At 41.9% G+C, this 19,930-nt stretch overlaps 1 protein-coding gene across 2 annotated transcripts in view; it reads right to left on the minus strand.

Annotated features, from left to right (window-relative positions):
* LOC144772515 (carbonyl reductase [NADPH] 1-like) overlaps nt 1-19,930 on the minus strand; it is a 102,344-nt gene that overhangs the window by 77,665 nt on the left and 4,749 nt on the right. The gene's annotated exons all lie outside the window — the stretch shown is intronic.

A 19,930-nucleotide genomic window follows, 5' to 3' on the forward strand; every position in this document is an offset into this window, starting at 1 on the left:
CTCGTGCTACTTTTTCTTTCTCTTGCTCCCATCTCTTTTCCATTTCTCTGTTGTTTTGGCCTACTCTCTTCTCTTTTCCCTGGTCTCTACTCCGCTCTATTTTCTTTATCCTTCATTCTTTTCCCTACCTGTGTTTCTCTCATCTTCATATACCCCTCTCCCCTCCCGTTTTTGTTCCTTACACCTTAGACTTCTGTTTCTCGTTTCTCTTTCTTTTCTTCCTGTAGATAGCTTTCCCCATCTCTGTGTCTCTCTATCCTTTTTTTCACTAACCCCAACGCTTGCTCCCTCCTTCTTTTCCTTCCTGCCTTGCAACGCTCATCTGTTGCCCTGTCTTAACTACCTTCCCTCTCCCAAGAAAGTAGTGGCATTTACATACATTACGGGACAAGAACCGTCAGGCCTTTTGAAAAGATAATGCAGGTGGGAAATGGCCTCTACACAAGACTTTACAGACTATGATAGAAAATAGGCCCGGGCACCAAAATAAAGGTGGTCCCCGTCACTGAATCAGGTAGCTAAGAAAATGCCCCACCTTTTCAAATTGGGGCAGTTTTTAACTTGTTAAGACAAGCAGTGTAGTGTAGGTGTTTTGCAAGGTATATTGGACTGCATGCATTGGTGCTTTCTGCAGGCACTGTTTGATACCAGAGAAATCAACAGTAAAAAACGGGTCACCAGACTCTGAAACGGGCCCACAAAAAGCCAAAAAGATGGTCCACACACTGACCTGGCACTGCTTGATTACCATACACTGTATAGACCTGCTACTGCCCTGGGCTGTGATAATGAGAGAGAGGGTACTGTGTCCCATGCATGGCATTTTTATTCCCAATTCCGTAGGTGGGGTACTGCCAAATCCCCTTTCCCCAGAGAAATCAACAGTAAAAAACGGGTCACCAGACTCTGAAACGGGCCCACAAAAAGCCAAAAAGATGGTCCGCACACTGACCTGGCACTGCTTGATTACCATACACTGTATAGACCTGCTACTGCCCTGGGCTGTGATAATGAGAGAGAGGGTACTGTGTCCCATGCATGGCATTTTTATTCCCAATTCCGTAGGTGGGGTACTGCCAAATCCCCTTTCCACTCAGTGTAGTTGGAATTCCACAACAAGAGCCTGACACACGGAAGGCTCCATGGATGTACAGCTCTTCGGCCCTTAACTGTAAATCTTCGGGCGTGTTTCCTTGTCTTCATAAGCAGCAACCCTAATGAGGCAGCAAGAGGTGCACAAACAGTGCCCTGACACCGGCAGATAGACCGGCTGCTCTTGCACCTTAATGTGCGTGCTTCTTGCACTCCACTCAGATGATTTCATGTGCTTTGCAAGACTGTCAGGCAGGCACATGGCTAGTCCGGAATGGTAAAGAAAGGAATAATTGGAGCAAGATCAGCAGCGGATGCACAGGCCTGGGTCCCCAACCCTAGAGGGGGGCACCTCTCTCTCTCACCTGCAGCTTGCACAAAAACAGCCTCCAGCCACCCACTTGGACCGGCTGCCAAAATCACTAACAAAAATATGCCATGAGGAGGGTTATGTGGTAATCTTGGAAACGGGTGTGGTGGACTGCATGGTGAAGGTAGTGCCGGTACTGGGCCAACTTCACCTTCACTCGGTCCAGAATATCTCCACACCCTTGTTCGGGATACGCTGCTAAGTGCAAGTCAGCTTACTATATACACCAAGAAAGAGGTCCCGACTCAAGTTTGCAGCTTCAATACGAGCACCATAGCTGAGTAATTAGAGAGGTAGTAGGCTATTTTAGTAGAAAAAGCACTACACATAACCTGCTGGGTCTATAAGGGACAGGTGTGTGGTGCATTTTCTTGAGCAGACATGCTTTCTGTATCACTATTGCCTTCAGGAAATGCAGCTCGCACTTTGGGCACCGCTCATTTATTTTATTTTATTTTATGCATTTTTATAAAAGGCGGACTTTACCCGAAGGTGTCAGAGCACTGTACAATAGAACCAGTTACGTTACATGAGAGAACTGTTGCAGGAATAGAACAAACAAAAATAGCATGCCATAGAATCGGAGCAACGCAGGCAAAAGGCCCACAATCTCAAGCACAGCATGAACAGACTGTACAAGCAAAACTAAGAATAAATATGACAAATTATACAATGACTAAAGAACTTCCTGGCGAACAATAGCAGGCCATAGAATCAAAACAACGCAGGCAAAAGGAACACAATATCAAACGCAGCAAGCACAGGATGTACAAACAAAAATAAAAATATTTGTGATACATTTACAATGACTAAAGAACTTCTTGGTGGGGTCTGAGAAGGAGGGAATTAGTTCTGAAAGTGTCTTTGGAATAAAAGAGATTTGAGGTCCGCTTTGAAGATCTGGATGGAGGTGATGGCACGGAGCGAAGGAGGAAGCGAGTTCCAGATTTTCACCGCATTACCTGAGAACGATTGTGCCAACAATTTTTTCCCTTTTGAAGGAGGGGGTTCAAGAAGGAACTTTTCCGCATTCCGAGAAGGTCTTGAGCCTCCAGACAGTTTAAGTTTATTCGCCACATAGCGAGGGGAGGAAGAGTGCAAAGCTTTGTGTGTGATGCACGCTGTTTTGTAGATAGCTCTAGCCTCGATGGGAAGCCATCGGAGAGAAGACAGGATAGGAGTGATGTGGTCACTTCGTTTGGACTCTGTAATGAGGCGAGCTGCTGAATGGAGGACTGATTTGAGGGTGGGGGGGTGAGATTTGGGAAGGCCAGTCAGAAGAGAATTACAATAATCCAGTCTAGAGAGAACTAGCGATTGGACCAAGGTTTTTAGGTCATTCTCTGGGAAGAACCGACAAATCCCCCATAAAAGGCGCAGTTGATAACGTGCGCTCTTGGCCATGGAGTTGAAGTGTGAGATTAGGTTGAGTCTTTTGTCAAGTATGACACCTAAGGATTTAGCGCAGTCCACAATGATGGGTTTACTGTTGAGTAGATTCGATTGATCCATCCAGGATTGAACAGGAGGCGGGGAGAGAGAGCTAGATAAGAGGAGGAATTCCGTTTTGGAGGGATTGAGAATGAGTTGGTGAACTAACATCCAGATGTGAATAGTATTAAGTGTAGAGCTGACTAGTGAGAGATCATGAGGGGAAGACACCTTGAGCTAGATTTGGGTGTCATCCGCATAGAGATGGTAGAGGATTCCAGATTTGCTTAGAAGGTTCCCTAATGGTTCCAGATAGAGATTGAACAGAGTGGGAGCGAGGATAGAACCTTGAGGGACGCCTTGACCAACCACCAGTGGAGACGAGAGACTGTTTGCAATCTTGATCATTTGGGATCTGTCCGAGAGGAAAGAGGCAAACCATTTGAGTACTGTGCCTTCCACGCCCATTCTCTGTTGAAGAATGTTAAGGAGGGTGTTGTGATTAACAGTGTCAAAAGCTGCAGAGAGGTCAAGAAGAATCAGAAGGCACGATTCCCCCGAATCGAGAATATGCAGCGCATCATCGATCACTTGCAGCAGGGTTGTTTCAGTGCGGCAGTTTTGTATAAAGCCCGACTGGAACATGTCGAGGAGATTATTGTCCATAATGTGTTGGGAGAGTTGTTTTGCAACACATTTTTCTGTGATCTTTGAAAGAAAAGGGAGATTGGTGATGGGGCGGAAGTTATTAAGGTCATTTGCATCTGCAGAGGTTTTTTTTAGAAGGGGGTAACCTGTCCTGTTGTGTGTGCAGAGTCCACAGGGCTGCGCTGGCCTCGGCTCTCGTGTGAGCCTTGATCACTTCATCAACCAATACAGTAAAGAGACAGAGATGTGTTACAGGTAGAAAACACTTGGAGGGCCTGTTTCCATTGGTTGTATGTGCTTGGCTTGGGGGTCATTTTGCAAGTAGACAGGTTAGAGGATTGGGCACATTTTTGTTGATATGTTTTTAATGTTTTTTCACACTTGTGCTTTAAAATGCTATATTTGGATACTGTTTTTGCAACAATTTGCAGTAAATATGTGGAGTAAAAGCCACCATTTGAATCCGTTTTTGCAAAATGTTCTTGCTAGGGGAGAACCCACCCCCCCCCCGCGCACCCTCCTGTTTCAGTTCGGGCTCGCTCGCTTTGCTCGCTCTTTGTACTAGGGTTCAAGTATTCGGCCCACCACTTTCAAAATCCACCAGCCACCACTGCAATAGGCTGACCTGAATGAGCAGACATGACTCCTCTGAAATCTACAGAATATGCAGGGAGGGACTATGGACATCTTTTTAAAACTACAGTTTCAAGTCCTGCTTCAGTGTCAAATCCTGCTTGACGGGTCTGCTGGGTTCACATATAACACTTGGGGCATAATTGATAGGGGAGAGAAGAGGATGCTAAGGCATTTTTTCTGGATCCACTGCCTGGTTGCTGAAGGGCTCTGCTTTTGTCCTACCATCATTCTGTCCTTCTGTCTATGGGGTTACATATATCCCTTAGGGCACACTTCAAATGGGAGAGAACAAGATTCCAAGACGATTCTTGTGGATTCACTGTCTGGTTGCTGAAGGATTATGCTTTTGTCTTACTAGACTTCTGTCTCTGGATTTGTTGTGGGTACAGTGACTGCCTGAAACTGGATTTTAGTGACAATGAGGCAGAAAACAAGGATTAACATAGTACACTGCCCACTCACACTCTCAGCCCTCAGACCCAAAGTACAGTGCGGCCGAAGACATTTGCTATGTTGAAAATGCCCAAAGTTGATAGGGTTGGCACTGGGATAGGTCAAGCCAGGAGTCATTTCCACCCACTAGCTGGTGTCCGGTATAAATGTGCCACCTCCAGGCACTGACATCAGGCCACTTTCTAGACCTGAGAAAGATCAGGAGATGCAGGGTCCTGCTGTCTGTGAGATGAGAGGATTCCTGAAGGAGTGGAACTGCTCCCTCTTGTAGCCAGTACAAAGAAGTGGACTCTAAGTGTTGGGTGACTGACTTCCTGTGTGGCTACTATAAGACACACAGGAAGTCAATCTTCAAGAGGCCTTTTCTTGGAAGTACCCAGTTGAACACTCGCAACTGGACTGGGACTACACCCTGTTGCTAGCCCTGCCTGCGAGCCTCTAAGTGCCACCATTGAGGTCTAGGGGTACTTTGGAAGTGTACTTCCATGGAGGATTGGGACTGGAAAGACTAAATCAGAATGTAAAATCTTTGACCAGGACAAACCTGGTTGGGGTATCCTAACCGTGCTCCATCGTGGTCAGCCTCAAATTGAACCTAGGTCTACTTTGAAAAGTGACTATTATTGGCATTTTGTGCCTTTAGCTGCATTTCTACTTTTACTATTTTAAAAATTCAGATCTCCTGTTCCTCCTATTGGATTTTTGTTATTTTGTTTATTAAATTGTTCTGTATTGTTTTAATTTGGTTTAGGATTTTTATTGTTTTTCTTTTTGATTTTATTACTGGTTTGGTATACAGCATAAATACGTTAAACATTGCCCTAAATTAAGCCTGTCTGCTCTGTGCCGTAGCTACCATGGCATTGAGCTCACGTTAATTTAGTGACTTTGAGGACTATAATGATAATGGCTATGACTGTTCCTTGAGATGCCCACCCACCCTAAATAATAATCCAATTTCTTACACAGTTTAATGCCAGTGTGAAACAAAGATAGTGGGATGTGTCATGAAAAGGGACAAAAATTACACATTTTTTCTAGTACAAAAAATGAATGGATATTTAGGAATTGAATCTCAATGCACAATAGTCGTGGTATGTGGCCTAAAAGTTAAGATGCTAGATGTGAAATCTAATTACCTGGGTTCTAATTCCAGCTGCGGCACTAGCATAGATTGGGTCATTCTAGGCACTTATGATCCTTATGCCTAAATACATGAAAGGGATTATAAAGAAATGGAACCCATTTCTAAATTGTGAATCCCTGCTTGATGATTTAGCAAGTCACTTATTTTTTCTGATGTAGAAGCAAGTGGCAGGTTAAGGCTAAGATCCCAAAGGCAATATGCAGTGGGGATTGTTTTCGCATAATTATGGATTTGCCTCATTTGCCACATAATCCTTTATCTGGTGGATAATCTGCAGATTTTAAGAAAAAAAATAGTTTCTAGCTCAAAAGGATCAAAAGTAACCAAAAATATGGTGACTCCATACCTGGGGCACCAGAACGCTTTTCACAAAGTTTGACTGGTGATCTTCAATTTGCATATTGCTGAATTTGGGTGTTACTTTGTTACTAATAAGGTGAACTCTCTTCCCTGACAAGGTTACCAGTTGTATAAATGACAAAATAATAAAGTAATACTAAACAGAAAATGTGCTGCATTTTGTTGCATTCTTTGCCTTTTCTTGCTGCATAATTTGTATAACCCTGTCACATAATTTGGTCCTCCTCTGCCACATAATTCCAGTGGTCCTGGGCACGGTCTTCTGGTTACAATTTGACATCTAATTAACCGGAGTTCATATCCAAGTTTCGTCTCTTGAATGTGTGAGTCTGATCAAATCACCATATATTACCATGCGTAAATACATGAAAAGCAACTGTAAATATATCAGAAGCATTTCTAAGATGTAAATCCCAATTTGATTATATAATGAAAAGTCATCTGCCTGTGTTCTGTTGAAGACCTTTCAAAGTTGGTTTTTCAAAAGGATGACCAGATTTCCCAAGCCAAAAAATAAATGGGACAGGCAATAGACATAAAGCTTGGCCTAGATGTTGCTACTCACCACAAATTAGAAGTACTACACTAACACATCCCACAGACCGATAATCTGCATGTACGATAAACACACCATAAGATTAGTGTTTTTTTAATTTTTTTTTTAGAAGGTGTGCCTTTTGATCTAGTGCAGAAAGCTTCGTATGGGCCAAGGAAAATATTGATCTGGAGCAGTTCTTTCTTTATGATTTTCTTTGCATTATGGATAACAGCACCGACAGAACTACAAGTACCAACAAGCATTTGCAATGCAATAGGTCTCACATTAGGAAAGTTTGAGCCATTGGTATTGTAAATGACAAATTTTGTATTTATGTGTTGGTTTTGAAAATAACGAAATTAATAGCTTTGTCATTTACAATGCCAATAGTTTTAATTTCGCAAATGTGACACCTATAGCATTTGTAATGCAATATGTGTTGTATTTACGTGACTTAGATGTATTGATGTCACAAATAACAATGGCTTATTTTTTTTAAATAATTAATACTTAAATAAGTTATTGTAATTTATAATGACAATAGCTTAAACTTTTGTAAATAACTTTTGTGAAGATTATGTTCAGTGTATTTTATTGTGACGAAAATCCAAGAACAGAAGTGAAATATTAACATCTTTTTGTGACATTTGTAATGAAGCTTGAAACATTGAGAGAACATATTTGAACCAGCTGTTGTTGAATGGTTGCACAGATTGATGCTGTGATGGAGCTAAGTGATTTTGTGGTGGCGACGAGTGATACTGTGGCGTTCAGTGATGCTGTGGTGCCCCTGAGTGATGCGGTGGTGGTGCTGAGTGATGCGGTGGTGGTGCTGAGTGATGCTGTGGTGATGCAATAGATAGAGTGAGCGCGATAGATAGATAGAGTGAAGGCGATAGATAGATAGAGTGAGGGCGATAGATAGACAGAGTGAGGGCGATAGATAGACAGAGTGAGGGCGATAGATAGACAGAGTGAGGGCGATAGATAGATAGAGTGAGGATGATAGATAGAAGGCGATAGATAGATAAAGTGAGGGCGATATATAGTTAGATAGAGTGAGGGCAATAGATAGATAGAGTGCGATAGATAGATAGTTAGATAGCTAGATAGATAGAGTGAGGGCGATAGAGGGCGATAGGTAGAGTGAGGGCGATAGATAGATAGATAGAGTGAGGGCGATAGATAGAGTGAGGGTGATAGATAGATAGATAGATAGAGTGAGGGCGATAGATAGAGTGAGGATGATAGATAGAAGGCGATAGATAGATAAAGTGAGGGCGATATATAGTTAGATAGAGTGAGTGCGATAGATAGATAGATAGCTAGATAGATAGAGTGAGGGCGATAGGTAGAGTGAGGGCGATAGATAGATAGATAGATAGATAGATAGAGTGAGGGCGATAGATAGAGTGAGGGCGATAGAGTGAGGGCAATAGATAGATAGATAGAGTGAGGGTGATAGATAGATAGATAGATAGAGTGAGGGCGATAGATAGAGTGAGGGCGATAGAGTGAGGGCGATAGATAAATAGATAGAGTGAGGGCGATAGATAGAGTGAGGGCGATAGATAGAGTGAGGGCAAAAGATGGATAGATAGAGTGAGGGCGATATATAGAGTGAGGGCGGTAGATAGATAGAGTGAGGGTAATAGATAGAGTGAGGGAGATAGAGGGAGGGAGAGTGAGGGAGATAGAGGGAGGGAGGGAGATAGAGGGAGGGAGGGAGATAGAGGGAGGGAGGGAGATAGAGTGAGGGCGATAGATAGATAGTGTGAAGGCGATAGATGGGGTGAGGGCGATACATAGATAAAGTGAGGGCGATAGACAGATAGATAGAGTGAGGGCGATCCATAGATAGATAGAGTGAGGGCGATAGATAGATAGAGTTAGGGCGATAGATAGACAGATAGAGTGAGGGTGAACGATGGATAGATAGATAGATAGGTCGAGTGAGGGCGATGGATAGATAGAGTGAGGGCGATAGATAGAGAGTGAGGTCGATAGATAGAGTGAGGGCAATAGATAGTGTGAGGGCGACAGATAGTGTGAGGGCGACAGATAGTGTGAGGGCGACAGATAGATAGATAGAGTGTGGGCGATAGATAGAGTGATGGCGATAGATAGATAGATAGGAGTGAGGGCGATAGATAGAGTGAGGGCGATAGATAGATAAAGTGAGGGTGATAGATAGATATATAGACAGACAGACAGACAGATAGATAGAGTGAGGGCAATACATAGATGGAGTGAGGGCGATAGATAGATAGAGTGAGAGCGATAGATAAATAGATAGAGTGAGGGCGATAGATAGAGTGAGGGCGATAGATAGACAGATAGATAGAGTGAGGGCGATAGATAGATAGAGTGAGGGAGATAGATAGCGGACTAAGGATAGTGTGGGGTGTGCAAAGATGGCTAGGTTCCAATACTCGCTCTTACACTGGATGGAGGGCCTCAGAACAAAGCGAGCAAGGCTCGGAAGAGTAGAGGGCACAGGCAGAGAGCAGCAATGGGATAGAGAGGGCACGAGAAGAGGAACTGTGCCAAGCAACAAAGGGGCAGCAAAAGACGTACGCAGAGGGCACTGGCAGGTGACATAGTTCCATCAAGTTCCACCCATAGCTGTTCCTTAGACATGTATGGGAAACAAAGTATCTACAGAAACACACAATGGCAAAGCCACTAGGTCTCGCCTTATAGAGCTATTCCCTATGCAGATCCTGCAGGATCTGTGAGAAAAAAAAGACGAAAAAGATGCGATGATATAATCACTGTTCACTTCATTCTGTAGGTATAAGCACATTCAAATGCAGAAAATAAATTTTGTTCGAGCAGAGAACCTGCGAAAATGCAACTTGAGAAAAGTATGTAGATGCCCATATTGGGTGGGGAGGAACAGAGAAGTAGGCTGGGGGATACAATGGTGAGTGGAGGGATAAAATAACGAGTGGGAGGGGTAGCGCTTCGCCTGGATGGGCCGCTGTGTCGTACCAAAGAGGTGAGCACACCGGAAGAAAAAAAGTTCAACCAGAAGCAAGCTGCCCGTAGAAAGCGTGAGGTTCAAGTCAGAGCGATGCTTCTGGGAATTAATTTAAGGATGTCCAGAGAGGGTTGGGTGGGATCTGAAGAGAGGACTACTCCGGGTTCCCAAAGGCAAGGGAAGCAGTTTTCACCTGGATGTGAATGTGTGAGTAGGAGGGGGCAAGAAAAACAACAAGCTCTCGGCATTGCTGGGGCGGGGCGGGAGCGCATTCCTTTGAAGTCTGATGCCGAGGCACAGACAAATGGTGCAGTGAGATGTGCACGCGGGGGGCGAGGGAGCGGCAGCCTTGCGAGGCCAGCAAGTTCGGGAGCGCATTCCTTTGAAGTCTGATGGGGACATCAAAGGAAGGGTGGGAGGGAACGAGCATATGGGGTGTGAGTGATAACGAAAAGTGAGGCCGAGCGCGCGCTGGCGAAAGCAGTCCAGATGCCAGCTTCGCGCTTGAATGCCTCACATGCACTGGCTATAATGTGCATTCCAAAGGTCTTTGGTAGACTTTTCTGTTGCCTCTTATAAATCTCTCGCATAGCGACTGCTTACGCAATAGCTAGGCGAGACCTAAAAAGCTAAGTATAAAATCAGGTATGGGTTAGCATCGATATGTGCATGTGAGGGAGAAAAGGAGAATGTGGCAGCTAGATGTGTATGGATCCATGAAAATAAGTATTTGAATTTCCTACAGTATGACATTTTTTTTTTTAAATGCAGCCTCCTTCTTTAAAAATGTAATATAGCATTACAATTATGCAAATTTTTTTGTTACATGTCAACTGGAAGATGGTGCAAAATAATGTTTTCATTAAATAATCTCTCTCACTCCACATGCTATAATGGAGAAGAATGATGTCTGGCGAGCCTAGGTGTAGTAAACCAGGAAACGTTGGGTTTTAAAGAAGATTTATTGTTCAACACAGCATCAAGTCTTAGTGCAGCAATGTCCATGTTACAACTGACAAACAGTGCAGAATGCTGTGTGAGGAAAGCTCTGTTCAGAATACAGAACATAAGAGGAAACATAATATGGCACATGCAGTTAAAGGGAAAGGATTAAAGATACATGACACTTTGGTTATACAGAATATACCACATCTCCCTCATTAAAAGAATAAACAAATATTAATTATACAAAATCCTGTAAAGTAGAAGGTCTTTGTCTGACATGCATATCATCTTTGACTCTTGATGCTACTGAGTCAGAAAAGGAACTCGAACTAGTCTTACCACTGGATTGTCACATTGGCCAGAATTACTTTGATACTGGAATTGTACACCATTTTGTGTTGGACATTTTGCAACCTTGCTCAAATTCCAGACCTTGCCATCTTGGGTGATGATAGAATTACTGAAAACTCTTTTAACTTGAATTGGTCTACCATATTTATGTATTCCTTTGCTAACCATGAAAGGTTTCAAAATCCTGACCCAATCACCCACACTCAATTTATGTCCTCTTGTCTTCCACTTCTTGTTGTACCACATAGCTGATTTACTTTGTTTACAACTAACTCTATTCGCAACACTTTGGATATCAACTTCATCCTCTCCTAAACTTTTACATCTTTCTTTAAACCACCAGGGACAAATGTTTGATGCAGGATCTCTACCTTTAAGTAATTTGAAAGGACTAACCTCTGTGGTGGTATGGGGAGTTATGCGATAGGTCCAAAGCTTCTCTCCAAGTACATTCAACCAATTACCTTTTTCCTTAATAGCATCAGTAACAAAACTCTTCAATACACGGTTAAAGCGTTCGACCTGTCCGTTCTCATGTGGTTCATAAAGAGATGTCCGAATGTGTTTAATATTGCAAGTTTGTAAGAATGACTTCATCTCAGATGAAACTAACTGTACGCCATTGTCCGACACTAACACAGGACAACCTTCCCTTGCAAAAACTTCCTTAAAGAAAGTAAAAACAACTTCAGAAGTCACCTTAGCTACAAATTTTACTTCTGGCCATTTAGAATGATAGTCAATCATAACTAGTGCAAAACGTGTGGCTTCTGGTAAAATATGGAAAGGGCCTGAAATATCAAAAGCTATTTTATTCCAAGGAAACTCAGGCCATTTCACAGTTTTAAGGGATGGGACATAAACTTTAACATTTTATCTTTGGTACAACATTCGTTACATTCTCTACCTGTGCGGTCAATATACCTGTCCATCCCTGGCCACCAACAATTTTATCTTATTAAACGCTTCATGGCTGAGATCCCAGGATGAGTTCTGTGCGCTAACTTAAGAATCAACTCTTGGAGCCAACTGGCGGGATGCATTTTCCAGATTTGAAAATTAATTCACCTTCACAACACAACTCATCAGCCACATTATAGAAAGGAAGTAAATCATCCCTGACACTGGTTTTATTGGGCCAACCCTTAAAAAGATAACTTTTTAACATTACTAATTTCTCATCCTCATTTTGACATTTCATCCAAAACTGTTCAGTGATATCTTCATACTGAGGAGAAACCACATCAGATAAATTTAATACAAAATCAAATTCACTGATACTGTTGACTTTGTCTTCCTGACTACTACAAGGAAGACGTGATAGACAGTCAGCAGTGAATTTTTTTTTTCCAGGGATGTATTCCACAGTAAAATTATATTCCTGTAACTTTGATGCGAACCGTGCAATCCTTGCCGTGGAGTTCCAACCTCCACCAACCGATAAAATATGTACAAGCGGTTTGTGATCAGTTCTCAGAACAAACTTGCTGCCCCATATGTAAATTCTGTAATGTTCAATGGCCCAGACAGGAAAGCAGTTCCCGTTCAATAACAGCATACCTGCGCTCTGTCTCACTCAAGGTCCTAGATGAAAAAGCCACATTCCATTCCATGACACCATCCGTCTGAGATAGCACACAACCTAATCCATACAAACTTGCGTCAGTGGTGATGATACATTTCTTGCCCATTCTAAAAGGTTTCAAAGTTGGCAAATTGACAATATCATGCTTAATTTCAGTAAAAGCTTTATCTTGCTCAGCTTCCCAAACAAATTCATTACTTTGCCTCAATAATTTTCTTAATGGTTCCATTTTTGTAGCAAAATTGACTACAAACTTGCTGTAGTATTCACACATGCCCGAAAAGGACAGCAGTTGTTCCTTATTGTTGGGAGCTGGAGCATTGAGAATGGCTTCAACATTCGATCTCTTCGGAATTAAACCTTCCCCAGATAACGTGTGTCCCAGGTACTCAACAGATTTCTTAAAAAGTTTGCATTTGTGTGCTTTGATAGCGAGACCATACTTTTCCAACCTACTACACACTTCATTCAAGTGTGAAGTATGTTCCATCTCATTTTTGGAGAAAATCAAGATGTCATCCTGAAAACACTTTACGAACGAATCAAGGTCTCTAAAAATTTGAAACATAACCCGTTGAAAAACGGAGGCTGCCGAAGCCAACCCAAAAGGCATTCTTTTGTATTGGAAAAGACCCATGGGAGTGATGAAGGCTGTATACTTTTTGGAATTTTCAGTAAGTTCAATTTGATGATACGCAGACCTAAGGTCCAACGTGGAGAAGATCTGCGCACCATCAAAAAGAGAAACAAGTTCATTTATGTTTGGAAGTGGATGACAATCAATAATAATATTGGAATTTAGAGCCCTCAAATCAATGCAAACTCAATTTCTGATCGGCTTTTCGCACTAAAACTATGGGTGAAACTCATTCCGACGATTCAATGGGTTTTGTAATGTTGTCTTTCAGTAAATCATTCAACATTTCCTTTAACTCACCTCTGACATTTAAAGGAAGTCCTCTTAGTTTTTGTTTAACAGGAAGAGCTCCTTCCTTCATTACAATCTTATGTGAAAAGTTTTCCAATTTCCCTAACCGCTCACAGAAAACTTTGTCAAATTTGTTGCTCCAAAATGAAATATCATTTTTACTTTCATCACTAAAACAAATAGAATTTATAATTTCTTGCTCACTACAAAGCGAAATGGGATCCTTGGCCTGTGGATTTAATTTGATACCAAGTTCCCATTGGTCATGCCAACCCAGAACATTGACTCCCTTCACAGCAATGTATAATTTGATAAGAGTTGATCTACCTCTAAAACTTAGTGGTACTTTTAAAAATCCCTCAATATCGATCTTGTTCCCATTGAAACCTTCTGCAAAAATATCCGAAGGTTGTAAGGTAGAAATATCACACACAGTTTGTAATTTTTCATTAAAGTATTCCTTAGTAATTATGGTCCATGGAGACTCAGAATCCACCATAAGTTCAATATCAATAGTAAAAACTTGAAAAACACATTTTGGAAATGTCTTACTGGTTAAAACTATACACCCACTTTGGACAATAGAAACCACATAACCACGGTCAAGATCTTGTTTTACTTCATCAACCATATTAATGGAAGATACTTTTGTAGGAGTAATAGTATTAGAGGGTGCATGTGATTGTCCTGCTCGTGACTGGGCATTAAAACGTTTTTCTCTACACACATTACTGAAGTGTCCAATTCTTCCACAAATATTACATGTTTTGTTCAAAGCAGGACAACCTTGAAAAGAAGCAATGTGTGATTTGCTTCCACACCTATAACATGACACAGGACTACAAGAAAAATCTGTTCTTCTATTATTGGAACTATAAGACTTTTTCGCTCTCACTTGAGTAGGAGTATAATTTTTGGCCTCTACTTTGGGTTTAACAAGACATACTTCTTCTTCAGTGTTATTTTTGCTAGTGTTGGAACTTTGTTTAACAACAATGTCCATCAATGTTTCTGACATCTCAGTGGATTTGGCAATAGCAATGGTTTCTTCCAAATTAGGGTCACCTATACACCACAATTTATCCTGAACCTTCTTGTTCTTGACATGAACAATGATCTGATCACGGATCATTTTATCCGACATGGCTCCAAAATTACAATGTAAAGTTAGAGCCCTTAAAGCCGTGAGAAAATCATCAAAAGATTCTTCTTGTTTTTGTGCCCTAGTATAAAATTTGAAACAGTTCAAAGCAATATTCGCCGTGGGTTTAAACCTTTTCTCTAATCTACCAAGAGCCTCAGTATAAACATTCATAGTATCACCACTACCAGTGGGAATTGATAACTGGGGTAAAGTTCTAAAAATGTCTTGTCCTTCGGACCCTAAACAATGCAGTAAAATACTTAATTTTCTCTCTGCTCCCATACGTTCTCCATCTATAGCTCTCATATAGTTGAAAAATTCTTCCTTCCACCTTGACCAAGGCATGGGAGGATCACCCTTAATTTGCAAAAATTTACAGGAGGGTCAAACTGCATTATAATAGTGAAAACATTTTACACAGTGGACTAAATGAGCAATTATATAGCACAATGAAAGAAGTTAAAAGTACTTGCAAAGAACGTAACGCAATAAAAGAAAGGAAAAAGTTCCAGTTAGTATGTGTAAATAAAATGAAATAATGAACAGTTAATGTACTTGTTGAAATGAAGTAATAAAAAAAATTACCAAAGTCTTTCAAAATTAATGAATAGTTAATGTACTTGTAGGAATGAAGTAATAAAATACCAAAGTTTTTCAAAGAATCTGGCTGGAGCTCCTCAGGTTTTGAAGATCATATGCGAGTCTCTTCGGATGCAGGCTGCCGGAGAAGTAATAGCGCTGATGCGCGCTCGCATTTAAGAAGTAAAACGTACCGGCATTGAGATTCCCACCGCGATTGAATACGCGTTTGGAGCAACAGGGTGGCATTGACAATCAACCCTGCAAGATAAATCATCCCCATCGAGGACAGATCTACCTGTGCCTAGTTTTCGCCGGCACACTAATTCCATTGGAGCATTTGCAAGCCCCTCCTGCAGACGGCACATTCAATGACCGTCGGCTGATGTAGGCTCTCTTTCCTCTTCCTGACGAAGACCCCAACATGAGGCTGTGAATCACCCTTCTTGCGTATCAGGGGTCGAAACGTAGAAATACGCTGTTTTTCCTTGACACACCATAGGAGCTAATTAAGAGATGTATTCTCATAAATCTATGCGTGATGTAAAATTGGGAACCTTTGCCCATTAGTCTGGTTGTAGAGGTTTTTTCATTTTTAACTTGGATGCAACTATTTATGTCACAACACCTTTACTCTGTCCCCCTCACTTATTCACCTACCCTTCCCTTTTCACAGAGAGCACCGATTTCGAATACGGAATGTAATGATGCAACAATTACATGTCTTTATCATAAATTGTTCTACACAATTTTGGCTATGAATGAATAAAACGCCAGAAAGAAAAACAAAAAATTAAATTCTTTTTTGATTGTTTTCAACTTTAAAGGTGAACATGGTTCTATCTGAATTTGCATATATATGTATATTACATTTGCCATACTCAGACCATCCTCATTTGTACTGCCCAACGGACCCAGGTCCTGAGTTTTAAGGGCCTACCCCTTTCATACTCACACATATGACAAAAAATGCATCAAAATAAACACGAATATGTGAATCAAGAAATAAAACTGTAAACTGTAAAGAGTAGAAGCGCTGCTTTGAAATAGTTGAAGAAAAGTAAAAGCGCTGCTTAAAATTGAAGATGTTCGCATTAATTTGCGAATAATTTCGGTGAGGTGGTTGCTAGGAAACAGAAATAAACAAAATAGAGGCACGTAGCGTGACGCGCGTCACGTGATGATTCCTGGGACTGCGCGATGACGTTTCCTTAATGAAAATGCTGCTCGCACTGCGCAGTAGCTTCCGTCTTCTACACGCTCCGGGTGACGTTTCCTTCGTCTACCTCACAGCAGGGGAATGGTGCTTCATTCGTTCCACGTACTCTTAGAATGAGATTACACGTTGGGTGATGGTGTGGAAACAATCAGCGGTTACCAGGCATCAGCATGACATGGGGTTGTCAAGTAGAAAAGATGTTGTGACGAGTAGAATGGAACCGCGGAGTGCAGTGTGTTGAGACTAATCGATACTCAAAAGATGCACACGATGATAAGATGAGTCCAAAGTAATTTAAAACATCTCAAATACATAAATCCTTCGTGGATAATATTTCCAGGTGTAGAGATAATTAAAAGTTCCTTTAACAAATGAGGAGCCAGAAAAATTGTTAAAAATATCCAAATTAATTCAGAATTGCAGTAATGGGTCCAAACGCCGCTCCTGTGCTCAAGATGGCTGGAGTAGGGTTGTCCTCGTCGCCAAATTTTGTAGTAATCCAGGAAAAGTTGGGTTTTAAAGAAGATTTATTGTTCAGCACAGCATCAAGTCTTAGTGCAGCAATGTCCAGGTTACAACTGACAAACAGTGCAGAATGCTGTGTAAGGAAAGCTCTGTTCAGAATACAGAACATAAGAGGAAACATAATATGGCACATGCAGTTAAAGGGAAAGGATTAAAGATACAGGACACTTTGGTTATACAGAATATAACACTTGGCCTTGGCTAAGTGTTGCTACAGATGCATGTTTTCCCCTCTTTTTTCAGCTGTGAAGCTTGAACAATACTGAAACACAGCCACTTAGTCTGCAAAATAATACATGTCTGGCCCTGCTTTGATTTAAATAGATTGACAATAGTATATTTTATATTTTAGTAGAGTTGGGTGATATAATCCACTCCACAAAGTTTTCCACTCCACATTATGCTTGTAACAGAGTTCCGGACAAATTCTGCCAGTCGCCGCGTGGCCCAGTTTTTTCTCGCACGTGGCTTCCAAATGGTACGGTGGTGAACGCAAGTGGGATTTTCGGTCTCTAGGAAGGCACCAGGTGACATTTCTCCAACGTAGGGACTCAAGGGAGGTCATGACCGTTCACAGTCAGAAAGCTACAGCTCAAGCAGAAAATCTACTTGTCCAGCAGCAAAATCAACTCGAGAAGCTGCGCACTCTGGCCGGTCGTTGGGTGCAGTTTGTGTTGATTTTTCAGCACGGAACAAACTTCTGGCGCTATGTTACCCTGCACGGTCAGCACGACGTGACTATTTTCGTCCGTTGGCAAAATTCTGTGGAATCTTGCAGAGTTTTTTTTGTAACTCCACAGAATTCGTCGGAGTTAAACTATGTGAGTTCCACCCAAGCCTAATTCTAATGTGCATTCTCACAAGTCCCTGTTTCAACAAGCCTTGGCAAGGACAATAGATCTCACCTATGGGCGAGCTATTTCAACAAGCCTTGGCAAGGACAATAGATCTCACCTATGGGCGAGCTATTGGCTATACCAATGTCTTTTAGCCATTTTGTACAGCAGTTTGAAACTCTTGCTCGTTCTCTGGATTTGCCAGGGGTCAATGAGATTTGGGGCTCTCCTTATAACATCAGGGCTTAAGTCACTATTGTATCTCAGCATGTTAGGTTTATGCCTGCTACCCAGCCCTGCCAACTGCCACGCATCTTGGGTTAAAGTGACGTACTTCAGTCCTTGCTCGAGTGAAACAGAAGATCACTCATTTAGAGGTCCATTCATCTCTTCTTAGATTGCTGGAGGTGCTCTCAAAGTGGTCGTGTAAAAAAATGCTCACTATAGAGCGAACAGTCACCTTGGGGCTCGAAGGAAAGACCTGTGTCGAGGATAGGTGTGGTTGCCTTGGATACGCCTCTTACGTCTTTTTTTCAGGAATATCATAGCCAAGAAACGGGGCAGACCCTTACCTGTAATTACACTGGGAACTGCCCTTCAGGTCAGATAAACCAACAGAGAGTGAAACCGTTTCCAAATAGATAGGGAACATGCCCTTGTCCTAGTGCTAGAGCACGACTGAGAAGATGAAGCGATAAGCAAGAGTCCTAAAAGACCTGGAATGCAAGAATGCAGCCTGGCCAGGGCTCTCATACACGCCATATTTCCACACTGCATACTTCTCGCACAAACAAACTTTGCACGGATATAAGGGTTTCCTGCCCTGTGTGTCAAAGTTTCCCTGTGCTACCAGTCTCTGATGTCAGTCCCTTGAAAAAGTGGCACAGATGTTCCCACTTGTCTTTGGTGTAGCCAAAGTATATATCTGGTATAACATACAAGCTCCAGGAACTATAGACCTGGCCTGAAAACTCCTGTATTGTGGTTATTAGGCTGCTACACTGCTCTTGCATAAGTACCCCCGGAGAGTTGCACTATTTTAAGGCAGTTTTTTATACTATTAATACTGCATTAATTAATTTGTGAATTTGATATCACTGGAAGAGCACTACTGGCGTCCTCCTCTGAAATCACCACTCAGTGTCACACACAATGCATTAGGGATACTAAACACAAGTACACGGAACCCATGGAAATGTCACACATAAGTAATTTCAAAACTTGGCAACTATAGCTTCACAGGCATAAAGTTTAGATGTATGCCTGTTGCCCTGGCATACATGGAAGCTATCCCTGCAGTTGTCACCTTGTTTGGTGAAACTAGGGAACTGGCTTGGGGTGAGAGAGGGGACAGACGCCTTTCAGGCGCCTTGGCAGAGGAGTTGAAGAAATAATGCTAGAGGTTGGTAAAAATGTTTGAAAAGGAGTATCTTTCAATCTTAACAGTGTGATTATTAGAACGTGGGGTGTTGACGAATATTTCCCACACATACCCCCAGCTAGGATAGAAATGACAATAGATGTTACAGTGATGGCCCATTACTGAGCGGCTTACTGCCGCTTATTTATTTCCACTCGAAACAAAGCACTATTATCGGCATAATGCTGATAACTTGAGGTGCTCCGGGGGGGGGGCGCTGCCCTCAGTTCGAAGATCCCTGCCCTCGGGTGATAGGTGCGCATTACAAATACACGTTATATTATGTGAAAGCGAAACCGATTACCAGTCTGTGTTTAAGAACATGCCATTTACAGGAATCTGAAGGACGCACTAAGTCACGGTCGATGTGAACCTGGCTATTATCCATAAAAAAATAATATGGTTTCTGTTGCATAAAAGGGAAACATAAACACCTTACTTAGTTCAATGCGAAACACTAAAGAACAAAACGCAGCTGCACTGCAGGTATAGAGAGTGCCACGATTCCAGACAAAATATCTGCCGGCTGCTTTAATCGCAACATTACGTATATTTTTTAAAAGAACATTTTAGATCAGTAACCGAAAACGTTTTTTGAGAGTGGGACAACAGGAAAATAAAGTTGACAGTTGTACTTCACATGGGGAAGATAGTTGTAGCCTTAGCTGCTTCGTCTATTTCTGTCTTTTTTTCTTTCGACACAAGCGAACCGGCGGAGCATATTATTGTACAGATCGTAC

Source organism: Lissotriton helveticus, chromosome 8 (genome assembly GCF_964261635.1).
Source record: "Lissotriton helveticus chromosome 8, aLisHel1.1, whole genome shotgun sequence".
Lineage (NCBI taxonomy): Eukaryota > Metazoa > Chordata > Amphibia > Caudata > Salamandridae > Lissotriton > Lissotriton helveticus.